This window comes from Numida meleagris, chromosome 3 (genome assembly GCF_002078875.1).
Source record: "Numida meleagris isolate 19003 breed g44 Domestic line chromosome 3, NumMel1.0, whole genome shotgun sequence".
Lineage (NCBI taxonomy): Eukaryota > Metazoa > Chordata > Aves > Galliformes > Numididae > Numida > Numida meleagris.
In genome coordinates, this window is record NC_034411.1 from 24,461,569 (window position 1) to 24,474,903 (window position 13,335).

The 13,335-nt window shown below is 37.9% G+C and overlaps 1 protein-coding gene across 10 annotated transcripts in view; it reads left to right on the plus strand.

Moving 5' to 3' along the window:
- Positions 1-13,335, plus strand: part of MTA3 (metastasis associated 1 family member 3) — a 696,451-nt gene that overhangs the window by 627,187 nt on the left and 55,929 nt on the right. Inside the window, exons 32-34 of one of the 10 annotated variants that reach the window (XR_002436303.1) lie at positions 3,011-3,083; positions 4,019-4,062; positions 5,643-5,775. The exons of 6 other annotated variants lie outside the window; for them this stretch is intronic. The gene's annotated coding sequence lies outside the window, so the exon portion shown is untranslated. Of the gene's footprint in view, positions 1-3,010; positions 5,614-5,642; positions 5,776-13,335 lie in introns of those variants that run through there. 3 more of the 10 variants (XR_002436304.1, XR_002436302.1, XR_002436300.1) reach the window with 3 other exon arrangements.

Genomic DNA, 13,335 nt, shown 5'->3' on the forward strand with positions numbered 1-13,335 from the left:
CCAATGGCATCCTGGCTTGTATCAGAAATAGTGTTGCCAGTAGGAGTAGGGAAGTCATTCTCCCTCTGTATTCATGCCTGGTGAGGCCCCACCTCGAGTACTGTGTCCAGTTTTGGACCCCTCACTGCAAAGACATTGAGGGCCTGGAGCATGTTCAGAGGAGGGCAACGAAGCTGGTGAGGGGCCTGGAGCACAGGCCTTATGAGGGGTGGCTGAGGAAGCTGGGATTGTTCAGTCTGGAGAAGAGGAGGCTCAGGGGAGACCTCATCGCTCTCTATAACTACCTGAAGGGAGGTTGTAGTGAGCTGGGAGTCAGCCTCTTCTCTCTTGTAACTGGTGACAGGACAAGGGGGAATGGCCTCAAGTTGCGCCAGGGGAGATTTAGGCTGGACATTAGGAAACACTACTTTTCTGAAAGAGCGGTCAGGCGCTGGAATGGGCTGCCCAGGGAGGTGGTGGAGTCACCGTCCCTGGAGGTGTTCAAGAAACGTTTAGATATAGCGTTGAGAGACATGGTTTAGTGGGTTATTGGTGGTAGGTGGATGGTTGGACTAGGTGATCTTGTAGGTTTTTTCCAACCTAGCTAATTCTATGATTCTATGATTCTATGATTCTATGATTCTATGATTCTATGATTCTATGAAGATCCAGGTAACAGAAAAATCAGTACAGATAAAACCATAGTTCCAACCACCACTTAGCTGCTATTGCAATGTTTCTGAAGAATACAGGGGAAATGACTTTAAATGTTTTTAGCGTATATTAAACAGTTTTCTTGGTACTGCTGTTTTGCCTCTCTGCAACTGGAAAATCAGTTTACCTCAAGTTGAAAATGTCAGCCAACTGGAAGAGAATAAATATCTGTTTAATGAAAAGTCTTAAAATTTTGATGTTGAGCCCCTGCACAAGTTTAACCTCTTCTACTAGATGTAGCTACATTTATCCTCTGTAACAGTATGCTATGGGCAGATTTAAAAGCACAAGGCAGACGCTGTTCTGGACATTGTGTTATTGGGGCATCTTTGTGGTGTACCATGGACATAATGATTCAGAAATATTTGAACCAGCTAGTTCTACACCTGGAAATAGTTGGAAAGCATCAGAAAGGAGCGATCCTTAAGCTAATTAGTCTTGTTGAGAGCTGCTGATGTAGCCATAGTCCTTTAGGTCTTTGAGCTTAGTGCTGACCCTCACAATCTGGCTGAGGCAATAGGAGTAGTAGAAGGAAGAGGAAGAGTCCCACAAAAGATGCTTTCGTCATGAAAGTTTCTTTTAAAAGCATATGGAGATAAAATGGTCAAACAAGGTGGAACTAACAGGACGTGCTGAGGAAGGATTTTGTTGCTTTTTAAAAGCTGCAACAGTTTTCCCCCAGTTCAGGAGAGAGGTGCTGGAGGAGCTCACCTAGAGGGAAGAGGCATTCAAGAAGAGGAAATTCTGTGTTCTGTAGGAGGCGTGTGTTCACACAACCACCCTTTAGTCCATACCATTGGATGATCTTGCTTTTAACCCAGGTATATAATTCTGGTTCTGTTAAAAATGGTGAAACTTTGTGGATGGAAGTTTGAAGTAAATGGGACCAGTGGAGTTCCTTACTCTTGTCTCACTCAGACTCCTGTCGTCACTTCCTCTCACATAGAAATATTAATTTAAATTCCAGTGACTGCAGTATTACAGTAAAAATGGAACATTCTCCCATGGGAGTTTTCATAAGCATGTAAGCAAAAATATCTTAAAATCTCTGAAAAATGTCAAAGTAGGATTTATGCACCCTCTTTGCAGTTTTAAGTATAATGTTTCACTTCTGATTTTGGGCAGAAATTATTCCCATATTTCTTTAGAATCGGGAGTCCCAGATCATGAGTGTAACTAATCTTTTATCTCTGTTTAAAATGGTTTATCAGCTACTGGATCTGCCACTTCTTCAGTCACCTTGTCAAGGACCAGTTACTGATCCCACATCACAACAGTGGAATTTATGAGAGGAGCAGCAAAGAAAATAACATCTTGAGGGAAAGAAGACATTTGTCTGAAAGTCTGGCTTTATTTTTGAGATGGCAGCTGCTTGGAACTGTTGACAGATTGAGAGTGTTGGATATTGTCCTGGGCCAGATGGATTAGTGATCTAGGTTCAGGTGAAATGGTCAAAGGTGCTTTATAAATGCCATTTCCAACATAGCTATCACCACTATATCATGGTATAGGTAACAGTTATTTTAGAACATCTAACTGAGTTACTTTGGATAAGTCCCACACAGTTCAGTTCTGTTATCTTCCTCCCCTTCTGCCAAAGCAATTGCAGTAATTTAAAACATTCCAACTACTACTCCTAATTGAGTTAGGATGGGCTGAAGGCAAGATATCTGGGCGTGGGTAGTAAAGAAATACCTTTTCGTCAAGCAATCACTTTCAGTCTTTTTCTGTGTTATTTCCTGTTACTGGAATACACTGATGAGATTCGTAGCCATGTTGTAAGGAATTTTCCAGGGAACAAAAAATGAATCAACCAAGCAAGAACTGGAAAGGGGAGAAATCAAAGAGTTACACCTTTTTGAGAGAATTTGATGCTTCCTTTTCTTGCACTCTGTTGCATTTAATGGAAAATAGAAAAACCTTTCTCTATGCAGACATAACATTAAATACGCAATTTATTCTATTGAACGTAACATAGAAGGAAAAATAATTTTACACATACTTTTGACGATACGGGACTTCTTGACAGAAATCTGTGTCAAGCATTGCTCTACCCAACACAGGTAACGGAGCTTCTTTTGTGAATAATTACATGTATATAAAAGTGGCAAAACAGAGCAAATCAAGAGGCCAATAAACGTCTCGTTTCCTTCAGGCCATGTCGGAGTCATGTAGCAATGTTCTGGGAAGAGCTCATACTTGAACTGAGAAGAACTCTATTATTTTCACACAGTTGTTTAAAAAAAAAAACTTAGAAAATTTAATTATACATCTTAAATGCATTTGGTTCTTTATTTTTGTATGCTTTTGTTCTCAGTTCAGTTTGAAAATTGTCCAGGAAATCTTCTGTCTGCTGCTCCTGAATTCAGTGTCAAACCATGTGTCAGCAGGTAGGCTGTAGTTTTCAGTTTTTCTTAAGCGTGTACTCTCCTGCTTATACTATACAGGTGACAAAATACTTAAAACATCAGCCATCACTGTTCTGAACTGTATGCTAATATGCTATGATGTAACAATTGCTATAGCAACTATTCACTTTTTGTTCAAAAATTGAATAAAATAGTTGACATCATATTTCACAAATGAGTTTGTGTAATACAGTAATATTAATATATATTTTATGGAAACTGAGCAATATCTCTACATAAGACATATAGACTATTTTAGACTAAACATAATTGTAAGACCAAGGCATTTAAAGTATATTAGTTAGCCTCTGTTAAACTGTTATTAAACACAATACATAATTAAGCTGAAGTAATCTAATTAGGCTTCCAACTGACAAAGGTTTCCAGTTGACTGAGGCTTTGCAGTGCCCATTTTGTACATGCCAGTAAACATTAACCTTCTTTGTGAGCAGCTGACCCTTAAAAAGATGCCCCTCTAAGAGATCATATCATATACAGTATGGTCTAAACATAATCCTGACCACAGAAAGGTCAAGATTTTCCACTATCTTTCAATGTAATACCTTAGGGAGATTTTTCCTATGTTTGTCAAGCAAAATACTGTTTATAAGCTTCCTCTTCTTTGTTTCTATTTTCTGAGACTTGAATTAGTAGTTGCATATGCAGCAAAGCTGAAGGAGATCCAAGAAGATATTCTGTACTTCAGGCAGGGTTAAATGTCTTCCCTATAGAACAATATTCTCAGAGAGTCTTAATTCTTTACTATTTAGTGGGAATATTGTTCAGTTATGAATAGCAGAATTTCCTATATATACATGTACATATATGTGCGTATAAGTATCTAGTCTATATTCTAAATGTCTATGTAAACATCCATGCTCACAGATCAAATAATGCTTGTGTTTCTCTTTGGAAAGAGAAGTCGGTGAGGCTTGAAGCGCTATGAAGCATTGTTCTTAAGGTACAATATTAATAGCTTGTCTAATTTCATGAAAGGGAAGACTTTATTTAAACAGAGGTTTTATGGAATTTATGTATGTTGAACAGCAAAACTTATCCAGATATGAAACTGTGTATAGCATATTGGGCACTGAGCAGGGTGCCAGAAACATAGGATGTATTGCTGGGTCAGTCTCTGCTGTTGTTTATTTTAGGTAGGTAACCTTGCACTCTTACTTTGATTTCCTATTTAATTTTTTATCTTCCTTGTTTACTTAGCATGCCTTTCTTTGAGGGTAAGAATTATCTTTAGTTATTTGTGTGAGCAGTATGTATCAGATACAAAGTAGCATGAAGCAGTAATGTGAAGATCTGTGAGTACTCTTGTTAATTATACTCTAAAAATGTTACACAAGAAGTTTACTCTGCTTCTCATTTTAACCTTTAGCATTGCATCATATTTGGTGTTGGCAGATGATTAAAATGAGTGTACATATATTTCCTTAATAAATAGCTTAAGTAAACTGTCTTCCAAATGTGTAACTGCTGGAAGGTGATGGTTTGGTTGGCAACCAAGCACTTGGTAGCATGCTGAAAAGCTCTAAGAGGAATCAAGCGTTAATTAAAAGAAAAAAATAAAGAAAAAAAAAAACAAATGCTGCAACAGTATTACCTCTAGACTTGAGAAAGGACAGACTAAGATTTTTTTGAAACTGTATGTTTCAGAGCTACTAGGAGCAGAAAAAGACAAAACATACTGAGTGGTCTTCTCATGTGAGTCCTTAATAATGGACTTTATGGCTCCTACCCTGCTGTCAGGACTGTTTTAATAGTTATATAATATGCACACATACTAGGGAAGAGTGCTGGCATCCCTTTTTTTTTTTCCTTCCTTTTCTAATGAAATGCCTGAACCTTAAGCTAGAGTCAGGTTTCTTCTTGGCTGTACTCCTCTTGGCCCACGATGCAGCATTTCTGGCTGTACTTCAAGAGAAAGGGTGGAGAACAAGTTAACCAGAATACCTCATGGCCTAAGCACTTCAGTAACATATGAAATATATGGATTCAAGCATTCTCAGCTTGAAGAAAGAACAAAACTCCTAATTCCTTGATGAATTAGTAGAATACCATACAAAAGGATGGTTACTGAAGCATCTGCACGCTTGTATGTTATCACATCTAACTTTGGAAGGGATTAATGTGGAATTCATATGGCTCTCTGTCTAAACCTGGACTACAGCAGAGTGCTATGAAGGGTATAATACAGCATTTGCAACTCCAGAACAGGCTCTTTCAATCGTACTAGTTGCTTCCAGGCTAAGTGCAGACATTATATCTGTATCAGACTGTTAATTTTGTCCCTGTGTATAAAAACCAATTGATCGCAGACAACACAAAAACACTGTCCAGTGATTGGTTATGATTATTTCAGAGGCTATAGTAATCTGGAGGATTTTTTTTGTTATTGTTTTAATGCTTTCTAAGTAATACAGTAATGCTTATTAAAGAAATACTTGAGAAAGGCTTGGGATTTGGAAAAGTTATATGTGACAAAGAGATGACTTTGTGATAATTGATTGTCTTTATGACTCATTCTTTCAGACATATTTTACCACTATAAGATCTACTGTGGAACACTCTATGACCAAGATAGTTTTACTCCTCCTACAGCTAAAAAAAAAAACAAAAACCCACCCACTTCATATAAGTAAGTGCATTCAGTATTTTCCCAGAATTACTTCCAAGCTAGTCATGATCATTATTGGATTATCATTCTCAGATCATCAGATTGATTAAAACCAAGGACCCAGTTCCGCTGCCTTTACACAGAAAAACAGTTTAGTCTAGGGGCAGCATGCCGGACTGCTGCTATCCTACCTTTAAATGAAGCACACGTTCAGCAGAATCAAGGCCCTCAGATGTGAAACCAAGAGGGGCCACAAATACTTCTGCATTTACAACATCTAATTTAGCTGTGTTTCCGTGGTCTTAATGTCCCAAAGCAATAACAGAAATAAAAGACTGCTGGCAGACTGCATTTGAAATATTAGAAGAGTATCCAAAGGCTTATTGTTTATTTACACACCTAAACATAAATAAACCTCTCATCCACCACTTCTACCCAGAGGCTAAAGCACATAGTTTTACAGTAAGGTCATACTTGTCCTGATGTTTTGGAAACATTATCTGTCTTTTAAGGTTTGCAATTAATTTTGTTCCAGCTCTGGATTTATAAATCCCTTCACTTTCAAAGAACTCAAAAGCTTCTGAAGATTGTTTTAATTCAGCTGTAGCAAGCATTAAGCCTGATCTAAAAAAATGTCAATTTCATCCAAATATATATGCATACATTTCTTATGAATATGTCATAGAATCACAGAATGGTTTGGGTTGGAAGGGACGCTTTAAGGTCATCTAGTCCAACTGCAATGAACAGCATCTACAGCTTGATCAGGTTGCTTAGAGCCCCACCCAGCCTGAGCAGCTTGTAGATGTCAGTAGCCACACTCCACTTGTAGAAACCATCCCACCAGGTTTAAGTGACAGCAACTACATTATGGTTTTCTAGTAGCAGAAAGTGTAACCTGTGAGGTAATTACTTGTTATTACAGAGTCCAAAGTAACAGAAGAACTGGTAAACAAAAGCAACTTTTTCTGAATGCGGATGATGTGCACGCACTGCTGGGAAGATTAATACTAATATCTATATTCAAAATCAGCATTAGGTCTCATTTGTATTTGAAAATTATTAGAATGTCTATTCTATTCAATTTAAATCTCTTCCTTCTTCATATCTGTCTTCCAGGCCAACACCAGATTGCAGGAGGAATTGTAAGTTTGCATAAATTATATATAATATATACAGGTCTGATGCTAGCCTACAATATATACGTTCTGCCTTTCTTCATGCAGAAAGAGATGTAAAGCTGATCTAAAGAGTGAACTTTGGAGCTTTGTTTGCATCAAGATTACCCAAACATAGGCACTGTACTGAGCCAACCTCACTTTCTGTAGCAGCGATGTTCTGGTTCAGACAAATGAATGTTGTTGTGGTGACATCTCCCCCGTTAATTTCTGACCGATCTAAAAATCTGCATGAACCATAGCAACTGAGACATCTGACCAGTTTAGTTCTACTGACATGTCACTAAGAGGTTAAAAAAGAAAAAAAACTGCTAAATTGAAGATCTGTTCTCACAAAAATAGTATCATTACTTCAACCTGAAAGGGAGCTACTGTCTAAAGGAAAGAATTAAATGAAGGCAATAATCCTCTGATTCCTCAAGCTATTTTAGTAAATAGTTTGTTACAGTCTAGAATAGTCTGGTGTAAAGCCAACCGTTTATAAATCTCAGATGAGCCTGACATTCAGGGAGCGTAACCCAGTGCTTTACTTTCTGTTGGTTCGTGACCCAAGCACAGACCTGAACTTTTCCAAATTTGTCCTGTGTGAAAGCAGAACCGAGCCCAGAAATTATTTGTTCCTTATTCCTCCATATACTTCCTGTGTGAATTTGTTAAGTTGTTTAAATTCTGTTCCTCTATTTGTGAACTTTACTGGATCAAAGGGCTAGCTAAGTTTTCTATTACCCTCTCTGACCTAGACTATAGATTGTCTGGACTATGGACTGACTTTTCTGATGAATCTTTATACAACATCTAGCACAATAGAGTGTGATTACTTACCTGGAGATCTTAATATAAAACAATCTAATATAATACAGACATAAGGAGACATAATATCTTGTCGTATTATATCAATGACTGGAACTAAATTGAGTCACCCTACAATGCCGTATGCAGAGACCTTGCAATAAGGACAAATACAGAAGTGCAGAGTGATCTTCGGTTTTCCAGAGATACAGGTTTATCCCTTCCCATTAAATAGCCAATAAGTAGGATCAATAGGATGAAGGCCATAGAACATGAATGCCTTTTTTTTTTTCCAGTTGGAAGACATATAGTAAACTAGCTGTTCCTTTAGAATCAATGACACTATTAAAAATGAAATATGTTATTTCTCATATTGTAATAAACTGTTGTTTATTAGTAGAGTTTACCAATAGTGCTTCTCACTGGGGAAATAGCTGCAAATAGCCAGGTGACTTACAAACTACTATGTTGTTCTTAACATTACATGACTGACCAGGCATTACCTTCTTCCACCTTTTTTTAATCTGTTCTATCTTATGCCATTGAGACCAGGCTGTAGAAAATATTTTTTCAAACAGCATGTAGCATGTCCTCTGATTTATCACTGAGGTGGCAGCAGAGCTGCTAATATTAGGGAACATTTACCTCTGAGATGCCACTTACTCGTTCCTCTCATTGTTTACTTTAAAGGCTCAAGTAGACATGGAACTGTATCCAGAAAGTCTGATAGGGTAATACTTCACATTATTCCCCCAAGCCCATTCCTACATTGTATTTGATAGAGTTACATCTCCTCATTCATGTTAGTCATCCTGCAAATCTGAGAGAGGGAGAAATTAAGGGAAAACCATTAGACAGTTCAGCTCCAGGAGATCTTAAAATCAAGATAAAGCAGTATTTTATAAATAAATTACTTTTTGAAACCTTTACAATTTCTCTTATGGGAAAGAGAGACTTGGCATATTCAAGATGCCAATACATAAACGTATGAGGAAGAAATACTTTCCTAATGATTATTTGCGCCTTCCAGGAGTGCAAAACCATAGCTGGATTTTACTTCTACCCATTTCCTCCTTGCTAGTTTGGGGATAGTTGCTGGATTTTCCTGTGCTTCAGGGATTTCCTCAGTACTGAAGTGTTTTGGGTTGTTACTTATTTTGCAAGGAGATTGTCCTGTGTGCTTACCTACCACTTCTGCACTTGTTCTTTTAGAGTGCAGAGATTATAAGAAATCAGCATCATGAAATGAGGACACTTTTCTTCTGGGATAAATGGACCCTATCCTTTCCCTTTCCTAATCCTAGGACTAGAGGATAATGTAGGTTGGAAGGGGCCTCAGGAGGTCTCTAGTCCAACCTTATGCTCACAGAAGGCTCAGTTTTGAGGTCTGACCAAGTTTTTATCTGTCTAGTACACATCACTCTGATTTGAACAAACTTATCAGTAAAACTGAAGTTAAGATGGACAGATGATATAGGTACAGATACATAGAGATAAGATAGATATGGTGCATACAGACTTAAGATCGATGTGTGTGTAATGCAAATGAATATCTGAAGGCCAATTCATCTGCACATCAAAGGCTAACTTTGTTGGTTCCCCTCTGAACGTGCAGGTACTGTGGAACAAACTGAGGACAAACAAGGGGAAGCCGCACAATAAAACATAAAATGAGACTGATATCATAGAATCACCAAGGTTGGAAAAGTAACTTCCAAGATTATCTAGTCCAACCATCAACTACCATCGATATTCCCCACTAAACCATGTCCCTTAGTACCATGTCTAGATGTTCCTTGAACACCTCCAGGGGCAGTGACTCTACCACCTCCCTAGGCAGCCCATTCCAGCACCTGATGACTCTTCTGGAGAGCAGATTTCTCCTGACATCCAACCTGAACCTCTCCTAGTGCAACTAGAAGCCATTCCTCTAGTCCTGTCACTAGTTACACAGAAGAGGCTGATCCCTACGCCGCCACAGCCACCTTTCAAGTAGTTGTAGAGGAGACTGAGGTCTCCCCTGAGCCTCCTTCTCTCCAGACTGAACAATCCCAGCTCCATCAGCCACGCCTCATAAGGCCTGTGCTCCAGAGCCCTCGCCAGCTTCATTGTCCTTCTCTGGACATGCTCAGAGGCCTCGATGTCTTTCTTCAGTAAGGAGCACAAAACTGAACACAGTACTCAAGGTGCAGCCTCACCAGAGCTGAGCATGGGCTGACGATCACCTCCCTGCTCCTGCTGGCAACACTATTTCTTATACAAGCCATGCTCCTGAATGGTTTTCCAGTTAGCAGATGTTTTTTGAATAATACAGTGCTCCCTAAAAACAAACAAACAACCAACACCTGTCAGACAGTTCAGTTGATATGACAGAGTAATTTATTTTCAGTCATAAACATAAAGCAGACTTCCTCATGATATTTCACTTTTCCACTGCAGACTTTTATTATTTTCCTCTTTCCTACCATGCAAATTCCACACAGGCTACTGATTTTCTTACCTAAGTAAAAGGCTGAGGAATTCAATGTCTCTAGCTATGTCTATTTTCTCCATGTTTTAAAACAGCACTAATGACAGCATTGTTAAAAATGTATCATCATTGAAGCACTGTAAACATTGCAATTAACATCTGAAATGTTAGAGTGTGTGTAAATGTACCTCATTGACCAGTATCCTCAGATTTGTATTTAATTATGTATTTAATCTTCCTGCATTCGTTTCTTTCACGGGCAGCTATAGTTAGTTTCAGGGTACAATTGTGCAAAGGGCTTGATAGGCATTGTAAATATAATTTCCTCAATTAATAGTTATATCTTTAAATATTTTAAAGGATGTGTTTATCTTATCAGATAAGATCAGAGTTCAACTCCTGGCACTTAAACAAGAAGTGTCGTTAACAAAAGTTAGTGATCAGCTAAATTGAGTTATTCTGCACTTGGGACACAGGGTTGGAAAAAGTGGCAGAAAATGGGGGTAACAACAGATGATCTTTTGAAGTCATAACCTTATTTTGTTTTTATGGAGTGTATATGTTGTTATTCTGATGAGTGCCCAATCTAGTAGCAGCACTTTGTATTTTGAGAGTAAAGCCTGTTTTTTCTGCACTAAAAATCACAAAAAGATCAAATATGAAAACTTCACAGGCAGTGGCATGCTTATAATCTTCTATCTGCAGCACTGGATTCACTAACCTTCCTTACTTTATATTTTATAATGCTTTTCAAGGCTAAACAAGCTGAAATTATTCTATCATTATCTTTTGTTTCTCTTATGTTCTTACAATAAAGTCATTAACTATGAAATGACAAGTAAAGTTCACAACCAGAGAGCGTAAGCAATGTGAATTAATGTATCGCTCGTAACTTAAACTGAGTGTTTCTGTACTTATCAAAGCAGAAAAATTGTAGTAAGAATAAGAAATTCTCATAGCGGCCAAGTCCACAATTAATGGAATTAAAACTGTCATCAGACACATAAGATTCATAATTGTATTTCTGAGTTTCTGCCATTCCAGAAGAATGACTGCAAACTGAACATTAAGCATTACTGAAGTATTTATCCCCTTCAAGAGAATGACCACCATTCAGTATTATTGCAGACTAGTATAAATGCCAAATGCTTTTAATGTTTTCCACATAATTTCTTATTAATCTGCCACTGAAGTGATAGTGATCCCTGTCCAGACTCATCATCTCAGCAGAAAAAGCTAAAGAAATTCCTCAGCCTACCCAGAAAACAAGTGTGAATGGCAAAGTGTTAGCTGCCTGTGATTTTCTACTGCTTTTGTGGGCGCTTGGGCTGCTGAAATATTTATATTCCGCCTCAGTATTATTAGATTAGATGCACAGAAATGTCACTCTGAGAATGTTTATACTGATATGCTAGAGTTTGTAATTAACTAGTATTTGTCCATGAAACATCTGTGGATATGTTTCAGTTTGGTAAAAATATTTAATTGACAATTCATTTCTTACACTTTCTAGAATTTTTGAATATCTGTAAATCTGAGTTATTAGTTATTATCTACCTTAAGTATAAATTTAGCCTGTTTCATAGCATCCACCCTGTGCTCAAGTGAAACTACTGATCAAGGTGATTCAGATAGCTCAGTTACCATAGATGTTCAGACTTTTTCCTTTCTATGGAAGAAAACCACCTAGATGCATCCTCCTTGTGGACATACATTATCTGCTGGCGATAAGCACAGTCCAGTTCAACCCTACATACAAAAGTGTCATCACCTTGATGCGTGTCTCATCCAAGGTTTCATCCTTCTTTTGGATAAGAAAGTAGTATAGCTTTCCTACAGCCCTTCCACATTTTTTTTATTTTGTATGAGAAATGAAAGACTTCAGCCATGAAGGCCTGGAACTCTTAAGCAACCATGAAAGAACTATCATAATCAAGAAAAGGAGCTGACAGTGTTTCTATATTAGAAAGAGAAAGGGGTTACAAGAGGATGAAAACAGGACTGCTGATAATGTTCATTGGAAATAAGGGAAAGAAGAAGAAAAAACTGAGAAAACACAGCATTTGTGACAGGTCAAGAATCAGCTCAGTCAGGAAATCACTTAGAGAAAGCTCAGATGCAAGAAAAAATAGTAGCTGTAACGCTATAACACAATGGAAAGTACAGCAACAGTAGGGGACTGACAATCTTAGGCTACAGCAAATGAGAACAAGCCCCAGTGCAGCAGCTGTGGGCACAGAAACAAAAGAAGAAACTCTACTTACCTTGGGAAGGCCTCCAGCAGGCAGCAATCCCTAGCAAGACACCCTTACCTTCACTGCCAACCCTTAAATGAGGTCTGGGAAGCGGTGGATCCTGGCTCCACCCCCTTCCAGTCACTCAGGGGCATTGCTTGCACCTGAGCTCCCCTGGGTTGGCCCTGCCTTCCTACCAGGTGCTCCGTCACTGCTTCAGGCCCTGACTTAGCATTTCTGCTACAGTAGGAAAAAAAAAAAAAAAAAAAGATATCCTCAGGTATACATAAATATTAACTTTATTTATTTCCTACAATTCAAAAGACAAAAAAGAAAATTACTTTTTTAGAATTAAAAAGCTTTCTAAAACTTAACTGAGGGGAAATTACTGAAACATTAGTGACTATTCCCATCAGAGGACAACAGATTTCTTGGAGCAAAATCTGCCATCTCATATATTGTATAACTGTCAGCACAGTAAGGTACATCATTTTTTTTACTCCAAATAAGGAGGATCACTTCGGATATTCAGTTGTTGGAAACCATTGCAAAATGCTCGTATATAATATTCATACTCCCTAGCTGAGTCTCTTCTGTTGCAGCATGTATTTTCTTGTAGTTAACATGTTACTTTTTATATCTCTAAGGATATCAAATTTAATGATCTTACTTTTTTTTTTTTTTTTTTGAGATTCTAGTGAAAGGTGAATAGAAGTGGAGTTTGGTTTAAAGCTCATACTGTGTAACACTGAGCTGATATCCATGCTGTCTCCCTGGCTCTTTTCATCTGATATTGCCTTTTTGACTAGAAAGGGATATTCGCATTATACCCCTAATTTGATTGTCATTCTCCAGTTCCTACACATCTTTGATACTATGCTATTATAGTATTAGTCCCTATTATTAGGGACCATCTTGGGGGTATTTCCATGTAGCA